Raw genomic sequence first — 18,483 nt, 5'->3', positions numbered from 1 at the left:
AGGTCAGGTTGCGCCTTCCTGGACAGAGACGTAGTACTGGAAGCACGTCAACAACTGCATCCTCAAACACAACTCTGCCTCTCACCACAAGTCGTGGTGGCTCTTCAGGTCGCATGGGTGCTAAGCCTTGCATAGCCTGGGCATTTTTTCAGATCAATAAAGATGACCCAACTCGTGTTTAGTGTTGAGCCACCCCCGTAGTGTTCGAGTTCGGTTCGGTTCGTCGAACACCCGTGTGTTCGCCGAACTGTTCGTCGAACTGTTCGTCGAACACCTTCGAACACCGTTAAAACCAATGGCAGGCAAACAAAAACACATAGAAACACATAGAAAACACCTTCAAAGGTGTCCAAAAGCTGACAAACTGCTCAGAAGACATAACTAACACATGGAAAATTGACAAGTACATATAGTCATGCGAAAATTAAAGAGGTGGAGGAGTAAAAGGAGGGGGAGACACAGATATAGGCATGTCATGCCCTTCTAAAATCCAAAAAGTGAGAAGCCGACACGGCCAGTCCGCTCCTGCCCGTGCCACCTCCGTGTCGCCGGGTTTGTGCCAGAGCCGCGGTGAACCCTGACGGCCAGCCCCCCTCTCCCAATACTGGTGCCTGTCCGCTGGTGGGTCGAGCGAGCCCCCCTGTGGTGGAGGCAGCTCTAAGCTTTTTAATTTAAATTGTCTCTCTAATTTGAATGAATACACTTTAAATCCATTTACAAGGATCTATTGGAGGGCAAGTCTCATGCCAGCAGCCGCGGTAATTCCAGCTCCAGTAGCGTCCACTAAAGCTGCTGCAGTTAAAAAGCTTTTATAAGGATCGAGCTCGGCTGTCCACCGCAAGGCATCCTACTGCCAGTCCCAGCCCCTATGCCTTGGGGTGCCTCCTGATGCTCTTCACTAAGTATCCCATGGTCCCGAAGCATTTCCTTTGAAAAAATTAAGTGTCTAAACTACAGGTGGTGCAGCTTGCTTAACAGCCGGGATAATCCGCTCACTAGCAGACACTGCTACTAGGCACAAAGTATTTCCTGGGCTAGATGCAGTTAAAAATTTGTAATTAGATACTCTCGTTGGATGCTGAGAAAGCATTCCATAGAGTCTCCTGGCACGCCATATATGTTTCTCTTAAAAAGCTTGGGGTAGGGGTCTAGGGGACCCTTTTATAGCCAAAATCACGGCCCTGTATCGCAATACGTCACCTAGGCTGAAGATAAATGGAACTGTAGCACCCTGAGGGCTCGGTTGCTACAGACGTATTGCACCTCACCCAGAGGTGTGATATCTCACTCTCAGGTAAGGATGGAGTGTGGATCAGGACCCGACACCTGCATGCATTACACCACATTGCCGTGGGGCAGGGCGACCAATATGCCCCTGAGATGGGCACGACAGTCCCTGTCCCTGGCTGGAGTGGGGGGAGGGAACACTGAGGAAGGGGAACCCTGTAGTGCAGGAGCAGGGAGGAAGCAGTTCCTGGGTGCATTGAGAAGGGAGTATAAAAGGTGGGCACCATCTTAGTTCAGTGCAGAGAAGTCTGAGCAGAAGTGGCAGGGAGCAGGGGCTCTGCATGAGCTCTGCTCCGGAGGCGGGCCTAGTAACAGAGGCCCAGGCCTGGAAGAGGGAGAAGGAAGGAAGAGGAGCGGAGAAGGCTCCAGGAACGAGGAATGAAGGGATCCCAGGGGTGCGGACGGGCGAGTCGCCACCGCACGCCCGAATCCACCTGCGTGGAGGGGTCAGGCCAAAGGGGGAGACTGGTCCCCGAACTAGTGGAGGCAGGAAACGACCCTCAGCTAGAAACCGGAGGCTCTGCCATTTTATGTGGCGCAGCCCCTCGCTACACCCGCTAGGAAGGCACCACATAGGGTCAGGGAAACTGGCGCCAAGTTTACCAAGAGGAGGCCCGAGGCAGCCGGACAGAAGTGTTGGTAAGAAAGGCCAGATAAAGGACACACAAAGGGGGTCCTGTGAAGTGCTCCAAAGTTATCTGGGAGATGTCTGAGCCCCTCACCTGGTGAGCACAGTACGACGTGGGCAGCCGTTACCTGCAGACGTGGTCTGGATAATAAGAACTGTGAGTAAAGGCCCTGAACTGCATCACTGACTCCGTGTCGTTACTGCTGCTACCCTGCACCATCACCCCCATCCTCCGCATACACTGCCCTGAGGCTATACTCCTCCCGTGGGGAGTTATGCTACGCTCTGCTGCACCCACAACACCAGCCTCAGTGGTCTGCCCTGTAGCGGCGGTTCACTCTGACCGCAATCCACGGGTGGCGTAGTCGGACATTTAAACATGAAAACCACATAAATAGTTCCGCCACTGGTTTGACCGCCCTGAGCCACGGAACTGGGTCGCCGCCACGAAGACTACAACCACCAGCATCCACCAAAAAGGGTCCGGCTCCGGGTGTCACAAGGCCCAGGGGGTGCGTCAGAACATTTTCATCACCTTTCACAATCACCAATGGGACAAGGCAGTGATGTCCTCTGTCCCCTCTCTTATACATCCTAGTGACGGAGCACCTGCTCTCATCAATTCGCCATAACCCCAATATTAGGTGGATTGAGGTGGGAGGCACCGAGTACAAGTGCTCTCTATTTGCTGATGATGTCCTAGTATATATCACTCAATCACATATATCCATCCATGCTGTTATGGCTGAAATAGATCACTTTGTTACATGGTAAAATTTTAAAATCAATGCAGCGAAGTCTGAGGCCCTCGATGTCTCCCTCCCCAAATCCATATAGGATTCCATCCAGTCCAACTTTCCCTTTGCCTGGCCCTCACAGGGTATCAAATACTTAGGAATTCCTATTCATAGAGACCTCTCCCATCTATGTTATCTTAATTTTGGGCCCTTTATTGAACAACTCCATACAGACCACGGTTGGCAAGTTAGAACTGTAAGATTCACTACGTGAACCACTGGTGTTTTGTGGAAAAGCAGATGTACACTGCGTTCCAAATTATTATACAAAAAGTGTTTAGGAGTGATAAGGGAAGAATTTGTTTGTTTGTCAGTTAAACTCATTGATGGTGATGTGTGTCAGGGCTCTTTATATCACTGTAAGCAATTGCAGACACCTGTGCTAATTAGTTTGGCAGGTGTGTCCAATGAAAGGCAAGACTACTTAAGAAGGCTCTCTCACATTATTAAGCAGCCTACATTTTCTGCCAAAATGGGAAAGAAAAAGGATGTGTCGGCTGCTGAGAAGCAACAAATTGTGGAGTGTTTAGGTCAAGGCATGACTACAATCAACATTGTGCGATGATCAGGATGAAGTGTCTTGGAAATCAAGAAGTATGTAGCTGATTCACAGTACACACGTGTGCGTGCTGATAAGGGCAAATTGAGGACTCTTTCCTACAGGCAATTACGTCAGGTTGAAAGAGCAGCGGCAAAAAAGCCTTGTCATAGCAGCAGACAAGTTTTTGAAGCTGCTTGTGCCTCCAACGTCCCCCGAACAAGAAGATGCAGGGTCCTTCAGAGGTTTGCAGCTGTGCATGCGCCATCCTGTCGACCTCCTCTATCCACTTCACACAAGCAGAAACGGCTCCAGTGGGCCAAACATTACATGAAGACTGATTTCAAAACTGTTTTGTTCACGGATGAGTGCCGTGCAGCGCTCGATGGTCCAGATGGATGGAGTGGAGGATGGCTGGTTGATGGACACCCCACGCAAACACGGCTACAGCGCCAACAAGGAGGAGGTGGAGTAATGTTTTGGGCTGGAATCATGGGGAGAGAGATTGTCGGCCCCTTTAGGATCCCTGAAGGCGCTAAAGATGAACTCCATAATGTATGTGGATTTTCTCAAACAGCACTTCCTGCCATGGTTCAAGAAGAAGAACCGTGTATTTCACAGCAAGATCATTTTTCTGCATGATAATGCACCATCTCATGCTGCACATAAAACATCTGCATCTCTGGCTGATATGGGCATAAAAGGGGACAAACTTATGGTGTGACCCCCATGCTCCCCTGACCTCTACCCCATTCAGAACCTTTGGAGCATCATTAAAAGGAGTGTCTATGATGGCGGGAGGCAGTTCACATCTAAGCAACAGCTCTGGGAGGGTATTCTGTCCTCATGCAAAACAATTGAAGCAGAAACCATCCAAAACCTGACAAATTCAATGGACGAGAGAGTTCAGAAGCTCCTTTCGAACAAGGGGTCCTATGTGAAAATGTAACATCACCTAGAATAAAGTTTTGAGTTGAAAACTGTTTGATTTCAGTTTCTAACAACCTGCTAATACTTATAATTTCAAAAATGACCATTTTTTTGGTCTTTATTAAAATGAAAAGGTTGATCGAAAAGTTTGGGGGATCTAAGAGTGTGGCAACCCAGTAGTCATGATTACTTCGAATTCTGACAATATGAGGGTCATGCTGCAGGTAGTGCAGCAAGAAGGCACTTATGTGCCTTGCGCATCTCGGAGCCCCAAAATTATTTTCCGGGCTAGATGCAGCTAAAAATTATTTTTAATTTTAAATCTGGTGAAGCTTTAGTATAGATGGCCTAATAGGATCAGTGCTGCACACTGCTACAAAGCCCAAATTATTTTCCAGTCAAGATACAGATAAACATGATTAGTAATTTGAAAGCTTAAAACGGTTGGTAGGGTGATTTTAACCAATCATCAAGCTTTTACTCTCCCCAAGATGACACAGGGGTAGAAAAGTCGTTTCGGATCCATGATTTGTTCATCTTTATGAACGTGAGTCTGTCTACATTATCAGTGGAGAGCCGCGTGCGCTTATCTGTCAGCACACCACCAGCAGCGTTGAACACACGTTCAGACAGAACGCTGGCTGCGGGGCATGACAAGATCTCCAAGGCGTAAGTGGCTAGCTCCGGCCATTTATCCAGATTGGAAGCCCAAAAAGAGCAAGGGTCCAGTGACACAGTCGTGGCTTCAATGTTTACTTGGAGATACTCCTGTACCATCGTCTCTAGGCGTTGACTATGTGTCAGACTTCTTGTCTCCTGTGGCCTTGCAAAGGATGGGCTAAAAAAGTGGTGAAATGATTCCGCAAAATTGATGTTACCAGCAGATACTGTGGTTCTGTTACGGTTTGAGTGCTGAACACTTGACGGTCCCACGGTTGGCAAGTTGGAACTGTGAGATTCACTACGTGCACCACTGGTATTTTGTGGAAAAGCACATGTAAGATTCTGCAACAGTCTCTGCTGATACTCCTGCATGCGTGCATCCCTTTCTATGGCAGGAATAATTTCTGCAAATTTACTTTTGTACCGGGGATCTAACAGTGTGGCAACCCAGTAGTCAGGATTATTTCTAATTCTCACAATTCGAGGGTCATGTTGCAGGTAGTGCAGCAAGAAGGCACTCATGTGTGTTGCGCATCCAGGAGCACCAAGTCCCTGTTGTGTTGGTGGCGAGGTAACAATCATGCTTCCTTCCTCTGTCCTCTCCCCCCAACCTCGCACAACAGAAATGTGATCAAGGTCTCCCTCATCTGATGAGTCTTCCATCAGTTCGTCCTCCACTTCTTCCTGGGCTCCTGCACCTTCCTCACTAGTTTGGCTGCTACCATGCGCCCTGGTAAAACCATCTCCCCCACCCTCACATGCCTGCCGCCTTGGTGCTGCCGACCGTCTGGACCTTGCAGATGTTAGCCCTTACGCATACAACTCCTCCTCCTCTACTTCCTCCACCTCCTCTTGTGCCACCACCTGACTCCGAATTCTGTTTAACATGTGCTCCAGCATGTAAATCACCGGAATAGTCATGCTGATAATGGCATCGTCAGCACTAAACATCTTCGTCGCCATTTCAAAACTGTGCAGAAGGGTGCATAGGTCCCTGATCTGAGACCACTCCTCCAGCGTGATTTGCCCCACCTCTGAATCTCGTTGGCCCAGGCTATACGTCAGAACGTATTGCACCAGGGCTTGTCGGTGCTGCCACAGTCGCTGCAACATGTGCAGAGTTGAATTCCACCGGGTAGGCACATCGCATTTTAGCCGGTGAAGTGGCAGGCCCAACGACTTCTGTAGAGATGTAAGTCGCTGAGCTGCGGGATGCGAACGGCGGAAGTGAGCACACAGCGACCGTGCCCTCTGCAGAAGGCCATCTAGTCTGGGATAGTGGGCTAAAAATTGCTGGACAACCAGGTTCAACACGTGAGCCATACAAGGCACGTGTGTGACATTGCCCCGGCGAAGGGCCGCACCCAGGTTTGCAGCATTGTCGCACACGGCCTTCCCTGGTTTCAGGTCCAGTGGAGACAACCATTCATGAAATTGGTTCTCCAGAGCTGACCACAACTCCTCAGCTGTGTGACTCACATTTCCCAGACATTTCAATGTAAAAACCGCCTGATGACGTTGAGCCCTACTGCCAGCATAGTAAGGAGGTGTGCAGGATCCCTTCTGCGCAGTTAGAAAGCTTGTGGCATGACTAGACAGGCTTTGGGTGCAGGTGGAAGACCGAGAGGAGGTTGAGGAGGCAGAAGCAGTGGAGGAACTTTGACATAAAGAGGATTGACGCACAACTCGTGGGGACGGCAAGACTTGGACAGCAGCCCCTTGTCCTGCTGTCACCATAGTTACCCAGTGCCCAGTCAGCGACATGTAACGCCCCTGTCCATGCCTACTCGTCCAAGTGTCTGTGGTGAAATGCACCCTGTCACACACAGAGTTTCTCAAAGAAGCGGTGATGTTGTGTGCGACATGCTGGTGGAGCGCAGGCACACCTTTCTTTGAGAAGTAGTGCCGACTGGGCATCTGGTACTGGGGCACTGCGACGGACATAAGGTCTCGAAAATCCTCTGTGTCCACCAGGCGGAAAGGCAGCATTTCTGTAACCAAGAGCTTGCAGATGGTGAAATTCAACCTCTTAGCTTTCTCATGGCTAGGAGGAAATGGTCTTTTACTTGTCCACATCTGAGGGACCGAGGGCTGGCTATTGTGGTTAGACGGGGTTGATAAGGGTGTCCCCGGCAAACTGCCGGTCTGTGAGGAAGATGCAGGCGGACATGTTAGGTTGCCTTGATCCAAAGGTGGTGCTATCGATGTCGGACAGCGCTCAACACCAGCTGGTGTTACCACCTCCAAAGAAAATGATGACCTGCCAATCACGCTGGCTGTTGCGGGTAAAGAGGTGGCAGGTCTGCGCCCCAAAACAGGTGTGACTGCTGTCCCCCCAGTCACAGAGGATGAAGAGGCCGCGGATGCACAAGATATGGCAGACGGTGATTGGCCCGGCCAGCTAGGCCGCATTGTAGCACACTGAGCTTCCCACTGCAACTTATGCTTCATGTCCATGTGCCGGTTCATGCATGAAGTACTCAAACTATGTATTTTTTGGCCTCTACTTAGCTTTTGCTGACAAATGTTACAGATAACACGAGTTGGGTCATCTTTATCGATCTGAAAAAATGCCCAGGCTATGCAAGGCTTAGCACCCATGCGACCTGAAGAGCCACCACGACTTGTGGTGAGAGGCAGAGTTGTGTTTGAGGATGCAGTTGTTGACGTGCTTCCAGTACTACGTCTCTGTCCAGGAAGGCGCAACCTGACCTCGTCGTCACTATCATCTTCCTCCACCTCCTCTGCTGACCTCATCTCTTGGCTGACTGTGGGTTGACAGTAAGTGGGATCTCCGACCTCATCATCATCACCCTGTGCGTTATCACACCCGTCGTCCTCAGAGCCAACCTGTTCCTGCCCTGACAAAAAACTAAAGTTGTCGCTCCAATCAGGTATTTGAGTCTTATCATCGTCTTCCTCATTGTCTCCACCAACAGGAGTTACAGTTTGGGAATGAGGGTCTACATTATGGTCAGAACCTTCTGCGTCTGGTCCTGGATCCGACTCATAAAGATTCTGGGCATCAGTGCAGATCATTTCCTCGTCTGGATTCACAGAAGCGCTGGAGTCGACCTCTGATTCCCAGGCTATAGTATGAGTAAACAGCTCTGCAGACTCAACCATCTGTTCTACCTCATACTCAGACGGGCAGCTGGAGATTTGGGAGCTGTGAGGAGCAAGTGCGATTTGGGTGACACCTTTGAGGACTGGAGTATTTGTGATGTTGAAGTTGATGTGGAGGAGAGCCCACTTAAAGGAGCACTTGATATCCGTTGAAGCACCTGCTGTTTTTGTGCCTCATCTGGAATTTGTAGCGATTGGCGTGGCCGTAAGAAAGGGATCTTATCACATTGTCCGCTAAAAGAAGTAGACATTTTAGTTTGGCTGGAAGATGGTCTTTCTTCTGCAGATGTTACTGTTGCTTTAACACCTACCCCACGGACACAACCTTTTTTCCCCTTCCCAACACGCCTATTCCCCTTTCCACCAGCAGCAGGCCTTTTTCCACTCATTTTGGTGGTTAACTAATTCACAACTCTGGAGTTGTTTGCACAAAAAAACAATGGATGGTAACCGAGCAGAGCTGAGTGGCCAAACTGTGGTATTAGGCCAAAACTATTGGCTGGGTTAGATGCAGAAAAAAATTATTTTGAATTTGCAACCTGATGGAGATCAGTATAGATGGACTAATACAAATAGTCCCACACACTGCTAGAAGCCCAAATATTTTTTCAGAGGTACTGTAGATGCAGATAAAAATTATTTTTAATTTGCAACCTGATGGAGGTCAGTATAGATGGACTAATAGACCAAGTCCCACACACTGCTAGAAGCCCAAATATTTTTTCAGAGCTAGATGCAGAAAAAAATTATTTTTAATTTGCAACCTGATGGAGGTCAGTATAGATGGACTAATAGACCAAGTCCCACACACCGCTAGAAGCCCAACTATTTTTTCAGAGCTAGATGCAGAAAAAAATTATATTCAATTTGCAACCTGCTGGAGGTCAGTATAGAAGGACTAATAGAACAAGTCCCACACACTGCTAGAAGCCCAAATATTTTTTCAGAGCTAAATGAAGAAAAAAATTATTTTTAATTTGCAACCTGATGGAGGTCAGTATAGATGGACTAATAGACCAAGTCCCACACACTGCTAGAAGCCCAAATATTTTTTCAGAGCTAGATGCAGAAAAAAATTATTTTTAATTTGCAACCTGATGGAGGTCAGTATAGATGGACTAATAGACCAAGTCCCACACACCGCTAGAAGCCCAAATATTTTTTCAGAGCTAGATACAGAAAAAAATTATTTTTAATTTGGAACCTGATGGAGGTCAGTATAGATGGACTAATAGACCAAGTCCCACACACCGCTAGAAGCCCAACTATTTTTTCAGAGCTAGATGCAGAAAAAAATTATATTCAATTTGCAACCTGCTGGAGGTCAGTATAGAAGGACTAATAGAACAAGTCCCACACACTGCTAGAAGCCCAAATATTTTTTCAGAGCTAAATGAAGAAAAAAATTATTTTTAATTTGCAACCTGATGGAGGTCAGTATAGATGGACTAATAGACCAAGTCCCACACACTGCTAGAAGCCCAAATATTTTTTCAGAGCTAGATGCAGAAAAAAATTATTTTTAATTTGCAACCTGATGGAGGTCAGTATAGATGGACTAATAGACCAAGTCCCACACACTGCTAGAAGCCCAAATATTTTTTCAGAGCTAGATGCAGAAAAAAATTATTTTTAATTTGCAACCTGATGGAGGTCAGTATAGATGGACTAATAGACCAAGTCCCACACACTGCTAGAAGCCCAAATATTTTTTCAGAGCTAGATGCAGAAAAAAATTATTTTTAATTTGCAACCTGATGGAGGTCAGTATAGATGGACTAATAGTCCAAGTCCCACACACCGCTAGAAGCCCAAATATTTTTTCAGAGCTAGATGCAGAAAAAAATTATTTTTAATTTGCAACCTGATGGAGGTCAGTATAGATGGACTAATAGACCAAGTCCCACACACTGCTAGAAGCCCAAATATTTTTTCAGAGCTAGATGCAGAAAAAAATTATTTTTAATTTGCAACCTGATGGAGGTCAGTATAGATGGACTAATAGACCAAGTCCCACACACCGCTAGAAGCCCAAATATTTTTTCAGAGCTAGATGCAGAAAAAAATTATATTCAGTTTGCAACCTGATGGAGGTCAGTATAGATGGACTAATAGAATGATGCTGTAACATACCTGGCGGCGTCCTTGCATGGTGGTCCATCTCCCACTGTGCAAGAGGGCGCACTTGATCTCCTGTCCAGAATGTCTCTCTGGCTTCCCTCCATGCTGTCTGTTTGTGTCTGTTTCTGCTGCTTAAGGGCGGCGCCCGATCACTTCCTGCCTTTTGTACCTGCTGTGGGTCACACCCCTTGTGCGTCCTCAGCCTATTGCTGTCTGTCACTTGGTATATAGCTCAGCAGCTCCCTTCTATCCCTGCCTGAGCATAGTGTTTCCTTCAGTGTGTGCTTGCACTCTGAAGGTGCCAGGTCCCGTCTCTTGTCTCCTGCTTTTTGTATCAGTTCCCGTGTCTGAACTGAGTCCTGTATGTCTCCTGCTTTTTGTATCAGTTCCCGTGTCTGAACTGAGTCCTGTATGTCTCCTGCTTTGCGGTATCAGCTCCCGTGTCTGAACTGAGTCCTTTCTGTGTTCTCTTGTCTGTCCTGTCTGAACACGCTCCTAGCCTGTTCCTCCTGCCTTCTAGGGGCCGATTACCTAGACCCGTTCCTGTATCTTGTCTGACCTGTCTGAACTCGCTCCTAGCCTGTTCCTCTCGCCTTCTAGTGGCCGATTTCCTAGACCCGCTCCTGTGTCTGGTCTGTCCTGTCTGAACACGCTCCTTGCCTGTTCGTTCCGCCTTTTAGTGGCCGATTTCCTAGACCCGCTCCTGTGTCTGGTCTGTCCTGTCTGAACACGCTCCTTGCCTGTTCGTTCCGCCTCTCTGGGGGCCGTATTCCCAGACCCGCTCCTGTATCCCTCTGCAGTGTCGGTCTCCTCCGTACACTCAGTTCCAGTCTGAACTCTCTCCTGTCTTTTACCTGTTTTGCCTCTATGTCCGTTCCCTTCCTTTTTCTGCAGAGTCTGAACTCGTACCTAACTCCTGCTTGTTGTCTCTGCAAGTACTGTGTGAGTATCTGGCTCTGTCTTTCCCTTCCTGTCTGTTCCGTGTGAACAGAGCCCTGTCCTCCCTGCTCAGCCTTGTCTGCACTCTAGCTGTGCTTGCCTGTAACCCTCTGCCTGTATTGTTCCTGAGTCCCGGTGTGTACTGGGTCCTATCCCGCCTGTGTTCCTACCTGCTAGTGCCTCCCTGTCTGCACTCTAGCTGTGCTTGTCTTTACCCCCCTGCCTGCATACCCGCCTGCCTGCATACCAGTCGTGCCTGCCTATACCCACCAGTCTGTGTGCCAGCCTACCAGCCTGTTCCTGTATTCCCCTGTGTGGGTCAACAGCCGTGTCCGGGGTCTGTCCTGGAGTAGCACTTGGTCCCTCTGCTCGGTTCCTCCTTGGTGCACTGGCGTCGTATGCCGTCGTGCGACCCTGGTCGGATCGGGTGAATACCTAGTCACGCCCCTCCAGGCATTCACTCTCCGGCACGGTCCAGTGGAATCACTACCAATCACACGCACACGCCGCTTAGCCCGGGCGTGTGCATAACAGATCCTATGCCCAAAAGATTTTACTTCACTAGGTGCAGTAAAAAAATTGGTATTCTATACACAGGTGTTATATCTTGCAACACAGATAGGCTACTCCACTGACTAACACACTCTGCAATAGGCCAAAAAGGATTAGCTTTGCTAGATTCAGCCAAATGCTGTGAAAAAAACTTGCACAGCACTGGCACAGACCTGCCTGGCAAAAACTGATAGGAACTCATGTAACCTAGTCCTGAAAAGGACTCCAATTACAATTAGTCTTTACTCCCACAACCTATCTATTTAAGAGCACAGACCTCCCTGATAAAAGTCGTAGGAAATGCTGTAACCTAGTCCTTAAAAGGACTGCAATCACAACTATTCCCTACTCCCAAGCTATCTGTATATTTGTGCGAAAATTGGCTTGAAATTAACAAGGTATAGCGCACACAGCAACAGCGGTGCCGTCTAACACGCAGCTGCAGCAGTGAGAAAATGGTGGCGACGGGGAAAATGGCTTGGTCTTATAGGGCAAGGACATGTGACATACACTGCCAATGACACATGCCCTTGCTTGTGTGAAAAAAAGCACTTCGCTCCGTGTGTGCGCTGCTGATAGGCTGACAGATTGCACCTCCCCACTGCAAATGCGGGAAAGAGAAAAAAAAATGGAGATCTTCATTGTTCCTGCAGAGATCCATCCCCTGCCCCTCCCCCCACCCCGCTGTACACTCAAACTGCGTATTAACATTAATTTTCATCATTACTGAGAAAAAATCCAGTTATGATTTTGGTGCACGAACAGTTATCGAACATAACCTCGAACAGCCGAATTTTTCTCAAATTGTTCGTGTTCGCCGAACGGCTCGAACACCGCCCAAAACAGCTCGAATTTGAGATTGGCGAACAGTTCGAGTAGAACAACGCTCATCTCTACTCGTGTTATCTGTAACATTTGTCAGCAAAAGCTAAGTAGAGGCCAAAAAATACATAGTTTGAGTACTTCATGCATGAACCGGCACATGGACATGAAGCATAAGTTGCAGTGGGAAGCTCAGTGTGCTACAATGCGGCCTAGCCGGCCGGGCCAACCACCGTCTGCCATATCTTGTGCATCCGCGGCCTCTTCATCCTCTGTGACTGGGGGGACAGCAGTCACACCTGTTTTGGGGCGCAGACCTGCCACCTCTTTACCCGCAACAGCCAGCGTGATTGGCAGGTCATCATTTTCTTTGGAGGTGGTAACAGCAGCTGGTGTTGAGCGCTGTCCGACATCGATAGCACCACCTTTGGATCAAGGCAACCTAACATGTCCGCCTGCATCTTCCTCACAGACCGGCAGTTTGCCGGGGACACCCTTATCAACCCCGTCTAAGCACAATAGCCAGCCCTCGGTCCCTCAGATGTGGACAAGTAAAAGACCATTTCCTCCTAGCCATGAGAAAGCTAAGAGGTTGAATTTCACCATCTGCAAGCTCTTGGCTACAGAAATGCTGCCTTTCCGCCTGGTGGACACAGAGGATTTTCGAGACCTTATGTCCGTCGCAGTGCCCCAGTACCAGATGCCCAGTCGGCACTACTTCTCAAAGAAAGGTGTGCCTGCGCTCCACCAGCATGTCGCACACAACATCACCGCTTCTTTGAGAAACTCTGTGTGTGACAGGGTGCATTTCACCACAGACACTTGGACGAGTAGGCATGGACAGGGGCGTTACATGTCGCTGACTGGGCACTGGGTAACTATGGTGACAGCAGGACAAGGGGCTGCTGTCCAAGTCTTGCCGTCCCCACGAGTTGTGCGTCAATCCTCTTTTTGTCAAAGTTCCTCCACTGCTTCTGCCTCCTCAACCTCCTCTCGGTCTTCCACCTGCACCCAAAGCCTGTCTGGTCATGCCACAAGCTTTCTAACTGTGCAGAAGGGATCCTGCACACCTCCTTACTATGCTGGCAGTAGGGCTCAACGTCATCAGGCGGTTTTTACATTGAAATGTCTGGGAAATGTGAGTCACACAGCTGAGGAGTTGTGGTCAGCTCTGGAGAACCAATTTCATGAATGGTTGTCTCCACTGGACCTGAAACCAGGGAAGGCCGTGTGCGACAATGCTGCAAACCTGGGTGCGGCCCTTCGCCGGGGCAATGTCACACACGTGCCTTGTATGGCTCACGTGTTGAACCTGGTTGTCCAGCAATTTTTAGCCCACTATCCCAGACTAGATGGCCTTCTGCAGAGGGCACGGTCGCTGTGTGCTCACTTCCGCCGTTCGCATCCCGCAGCTCAGCGACTTCCATCTCTACAGAAGTCGTTGGGCCTGCCACTTCACCGGCTAAAATGCGATGTGCCTACCCGGTGGAATTCAACTCTGCACATGTTGCAGCGACTGTGGCAGCACCGACAAGCCCTGGTGCAATACGTTCTGACGTATAGCCTGGGCCAACGAGATTCAGAGGTGGGGCAAATCACGCTGGAGGAGTGGTCTCAGATCAGGGACCTATGCACCCTTCTGCACAGTTTTGAAATGGCGACGAAGATGTTTAGTGCTGACGATGCCATTATCAGCATGACTATTCCGGTGATTTACATGCTGGAGCACATGTTAAACAGAATTCGGAGTCAGGTGGTGGCACAAGAGGAGGTGGAGGAAGTAGAGGAGGAGGAGTTGTATGTGGAAGGGCTAACATCTGCAAGGTCCAGACGGTCGGCAGCACCAAGGCGGCAGGCATGTGAGGGTGGGGGAGATGGTTTTACCAGGGCGCATGGTAGCAGCCAAACTAGTGAGGAAGGTGCAGGAGCCCAGGAAGAAGTGGAGGACGAACTGATGGAAGACTCATCAGATGAGGGAGACCTTGATCACATTTCTGTTGTGCGAGGTTGGGGGGAGAGGACAGAGGAAGGAAGCATGATTGTTACCTCGCCACCAACACAACAGGGACTTGGTGCTCCTGGATGCGCAACACACATGAGTGCCTTCTTGCTGCACTACCTGCAACATGACCCTCGAATTGTGAGAATTAAAAATAATCCTGACTACTGGGTTGCCACACTGTTAGATCCCCGGTACAAAAGTAAATTTGCAGAAATAATTCCTGCCATAGAAAGGGATGCACGCATGCAGGAGTATCAGCAGAGACTGTTGCAGAATCTTACATGTGCTTTTCCACAAAATACCAGTGGTGCACGTAGTGAATCTCACAGTTCCAACTTGCCAACTGTGGGACCGTCAAGTGTTCAGCACTCAAACCGTAACAGAACCACAGTATCTGGTGGTAACATCAATTTTGCGGAATCATTTCACCACTTTTTTAGCCCATCCTTTGCAAGGCCACAGGAGACAAGAAGTCTGACACATAGTCAACGCCAAGAGACGATGGTACAGGAGTATCTCCAAGTAAACATTGAAGCCACGACTGTGTCACTGGACCCTTGCTCTTTTTGGGTTTCCAATCTGGATAAATGGCCGGAGCTAGCCACTTACGCCTTGGAGATCTTGTCATGCCCCGCAGCCAGCGTTCTGTCTGAACGTGTGTTCAGCGCTGCTGGTGGTGTGCTGACAGATAAGCGCACGCGGCTCTCCACTGATAATGTAGACAGACTCACGTTCATAAAGATGAACAAATCATGGATCCGAAATGACTTTTCTACCCCTGTGTCATCCTGGGGAGAGTAAAAGCTTGATGATTGTTTAAAATCACCCTACCAACCGTTTTAAGCTTTCAAATTACTAATCATGTTTATCTGTATCTTGACTGGAAAATAATTTGGGCTTTGTAGCAGTGTGCAGCACTGATCCTATTAGGCCATCTATAATAAGCTCCACCAGAATTAAAATTAAAAATAATTTTTAGCTGCATCTAGCCCGGAAAATAATTTTGGGGCTCCGAGATGCGCAAGACACATAAGTGCCTTCTTGCTGCACTACCTGCAGCATGACCCTCATATTGTCAGAATTCGAAGTAATCATGACTACTGGGTTGCCACACTCTTAGATCCCCCAAACTTTTCGATCAACCTTTTCATTTTAATAAAGACCAAAAAAATGGTCATTTTTGAAATTATAAGCATTAGCAGGTTGTTAGAAACTGAAATCAAACAGTTTTCAACTCAAAACTTTATTCTAGGTGATGTTACATTTTCACATAGGACCCCTTGTTCGAAAGGAGCTTCTGAACTCTCTCGTCCATTGAATTTGTCAAGTTTTGGATGGTTTCTGCTTCAATTGTTTTGCATGAGGACAGAATACCCTCCCAGAGCTGTTGCTTAGATGTGAACTGCCTCCCGCCATCATAGACACTCCTTTTAATGATGCTCCAAAGGTTCTGAATGGGGTAGAGGTCAGGGGAGCATGGGGGTCACACCATAAGTTTGTCCCCTTTTATGCCCATATCAGCCAGAGATGCAGATGTTTTATGTGCAGCATGAGATGGTGCATTATCATGCAGAAAAATGATCTTGCTGTGAAATACACGGTTCTTCTTCTTGAACCATGGCAGGAAGTGCTGTTTGAGAAAATCCACATACATTATGGAGTTCATCTTTAGCGCCTTCAGGGATCCTAAAGGGGCCGACAATCTCTCTCCCCATGATTCCAGCCCAAAACATTACTCCACCTCCTCCTTGTTGGCGCTGTAGCCGTGTTTGCGTGGGGTGTCCATCAAACAGCCATCCTCCACTCCATCCATCTGGACCATCGAGTGCTGCACGGCACTCATCCGTGAACAAAACAGTTTTGAAATCAGTCTTCATGTAATGTTTGGCCCACTGGAGCCGTTTCTGCTTGTGTGAAGTGGATAGAGGAGGTCGACAGGATGGCGTATGCACAGCTGCAAACCTCTGAAGGACCCTGCATCTTGTTGTTCGGGGGACGTTGGAGGCACAAGCAGCTTCAAAAACTTGTCTGCTGCTATGACAAGGCTTTTTTGCCGCTGCTCTTTCAACCTGACGTAATTGCCTGTAGGAAAGAGTCCTCAATTTGCCCTTATCAGCACGCACACGTGTGTACTGTGAATCAGCTACATACTTCTTGATTGCCATGACACTTCATCCTGATCATCGCACAATGTTGATTGTAGTCATGCCTTGACCTAAACACTCCACAATTTGTTGCTTCTCAGCAGCCGACACATCCTTTTTCTTTCCCATTTTGGCAGAAAATGTAGGCTGCTGAATAATGTGAGAGAGCCTTCTTAAGTAGTCTTGCCTTTCATTGGACACACCTGCCAAACTAATTAGCACTGGTGTCTGCAATTGCTTACAGTGATATAAAGAGCCCTGACACACATCACCATCAATGAGTTTAACTGACAAACAAACAAATTCTTCCCTTATCACTCCTAAACACTTTTTGCATAATAATTTGGAACACAGTGTACATGTGCTTTTCCACAAAACACCAGTGGTTCACGTAGTGAATCTTACAGTTCTAACTTGCCAACCGTGGTCTGTATGGAGTTGTTCAATAAAGGGCCCAAAATTAAGATAACATAGATGGGAGAGGTCTCTATGAATAGGAATTCCTAAGTATTTGATACCCTGTGAGGGCCAGGCAAAGGGAAAGTTGGACTGGATGGAATCCTATATGGATTTGGGGAGGGAGACATCGAGGGCCTCAGACTTCGCTGCATTGATTTTAAAATTTGACCATGTAACAAAGTGATCTATTTCAGCCATAACAGCATGGATGGATATATGTGATTGAGTGATATATACTAGGACATCATCAGCAAATAGAGAGCACTTGTACTCGGTGCCTCCCACCTCAATCCACCTAATATTGGGGTTATGGCGAATTGATGAGAGCAGGTGCTCCATCACTAGGATGTATAAGAGAGGGGACAGAGAACATCCCTGCCTTGTCCCATTGGTGATTGTGAAAGGTGATGAAAATGTTCTGACGCGCCCCCTGGGCCTTGGGACACCCGGAGCCGGACCCTTTTTGGTGGATGCTGGTGGTTGTAGTCTCCGTGGCGGCAACCCGGTTCCGTGGCTCAGGGCGGTCAAACCAGTGGCGGAACTATTTATGTGGTTTTGATGTTTAAATGTCCGACTACGCCACCTGTGGATTGCGGTCAGAGTGAACCGCCGCTCCAGGGCAGACCGCTGAGGCTGGTGTTGTGGGTGCAGCAGAGCGTAGCATAACTCCCCACGGGAGGAGTATAGCCTCAGGGCAGTGTATGCGGAGGATGGGGGTGATGGTGCAGGGCAGCAGCAGTAATGACACGGAGTCAGTGATGCAGTCCAGGGCCTTTACTCACAGTTCTTATTATCCAGACCACGTCTGCAGGTAACGGCTGCCCACGTCGTACTGTGCTCACCAGGTGAGGGGCTCAGACAACTCCCAGATAACTTTGGAGCGCTTCACAGGACCCCCTTTGTGTGTCCTTTGTCTGGCCTTTCTTATCAACCCTTCTGTCCGGCTGCCTCGGGCCTCCTCTTGGTAAACTTGGCGCCAGTTTCCCTGACCCTATGTGGTGCCTTCCTAGCGGGTGTAGCGAGGGGCTGCGCCACATAAAATGTCACAGCCTCCTGTTTCTAGCTGAGGGTCGTTTCCTGCCTCCACTAGTTTCGGGGACCGGTCACCCCCTTTGGCCTGACCCCTCCATGCAGGTGGATTCTGGCGTGCGGTGGCGACTCGCCCGTCCGCACCCCTGAGATCCCTTCGTTCCTCGTTCCTGGAGCCTTCTCCGCTCCTCTTCCTTCCTTCTCCCTCTTCCAGGCCTGGGCCTCTGTTACTAGGCCCGCCTCCGGAGCAGAGCTCATGCAGAGCCCCTGCTCCCTGCCACTTCTGCTCAGACTTCTCTGCACTGAACTAAGATGGTGCCCACCTTTTATACTCCCTTCTCAATGCACCCAGGAACTGCTTCCTCCCTGCTCCTGCACTACAGGGTTCCCCTTCCTCAGTGTTCCCTCCCCCCACTCCAGCCAGGGACAGGGACTGTCGTGCCCAT

This window comes from Phyllobates terribilis, unplaced genomic scaffold, assembly GCF_046119375.1.
Source record: "Phyllobates terribilis strain yellow unplaced genomic scaffold, ASM4611937v1 Scaffold_2__4_contigs__length_985480577, whole genome shotgun sequence".
NCBI classification, from domain to species: domain Eukaryota; kingdom Metazoa; phylum Chordata; class Amphibia; order Anura; family Dendrobatidae; genus Phyllobates; species Phyllobates terribilis.
Note: the sequence above shows the minus strand (reverse complement) of the source record.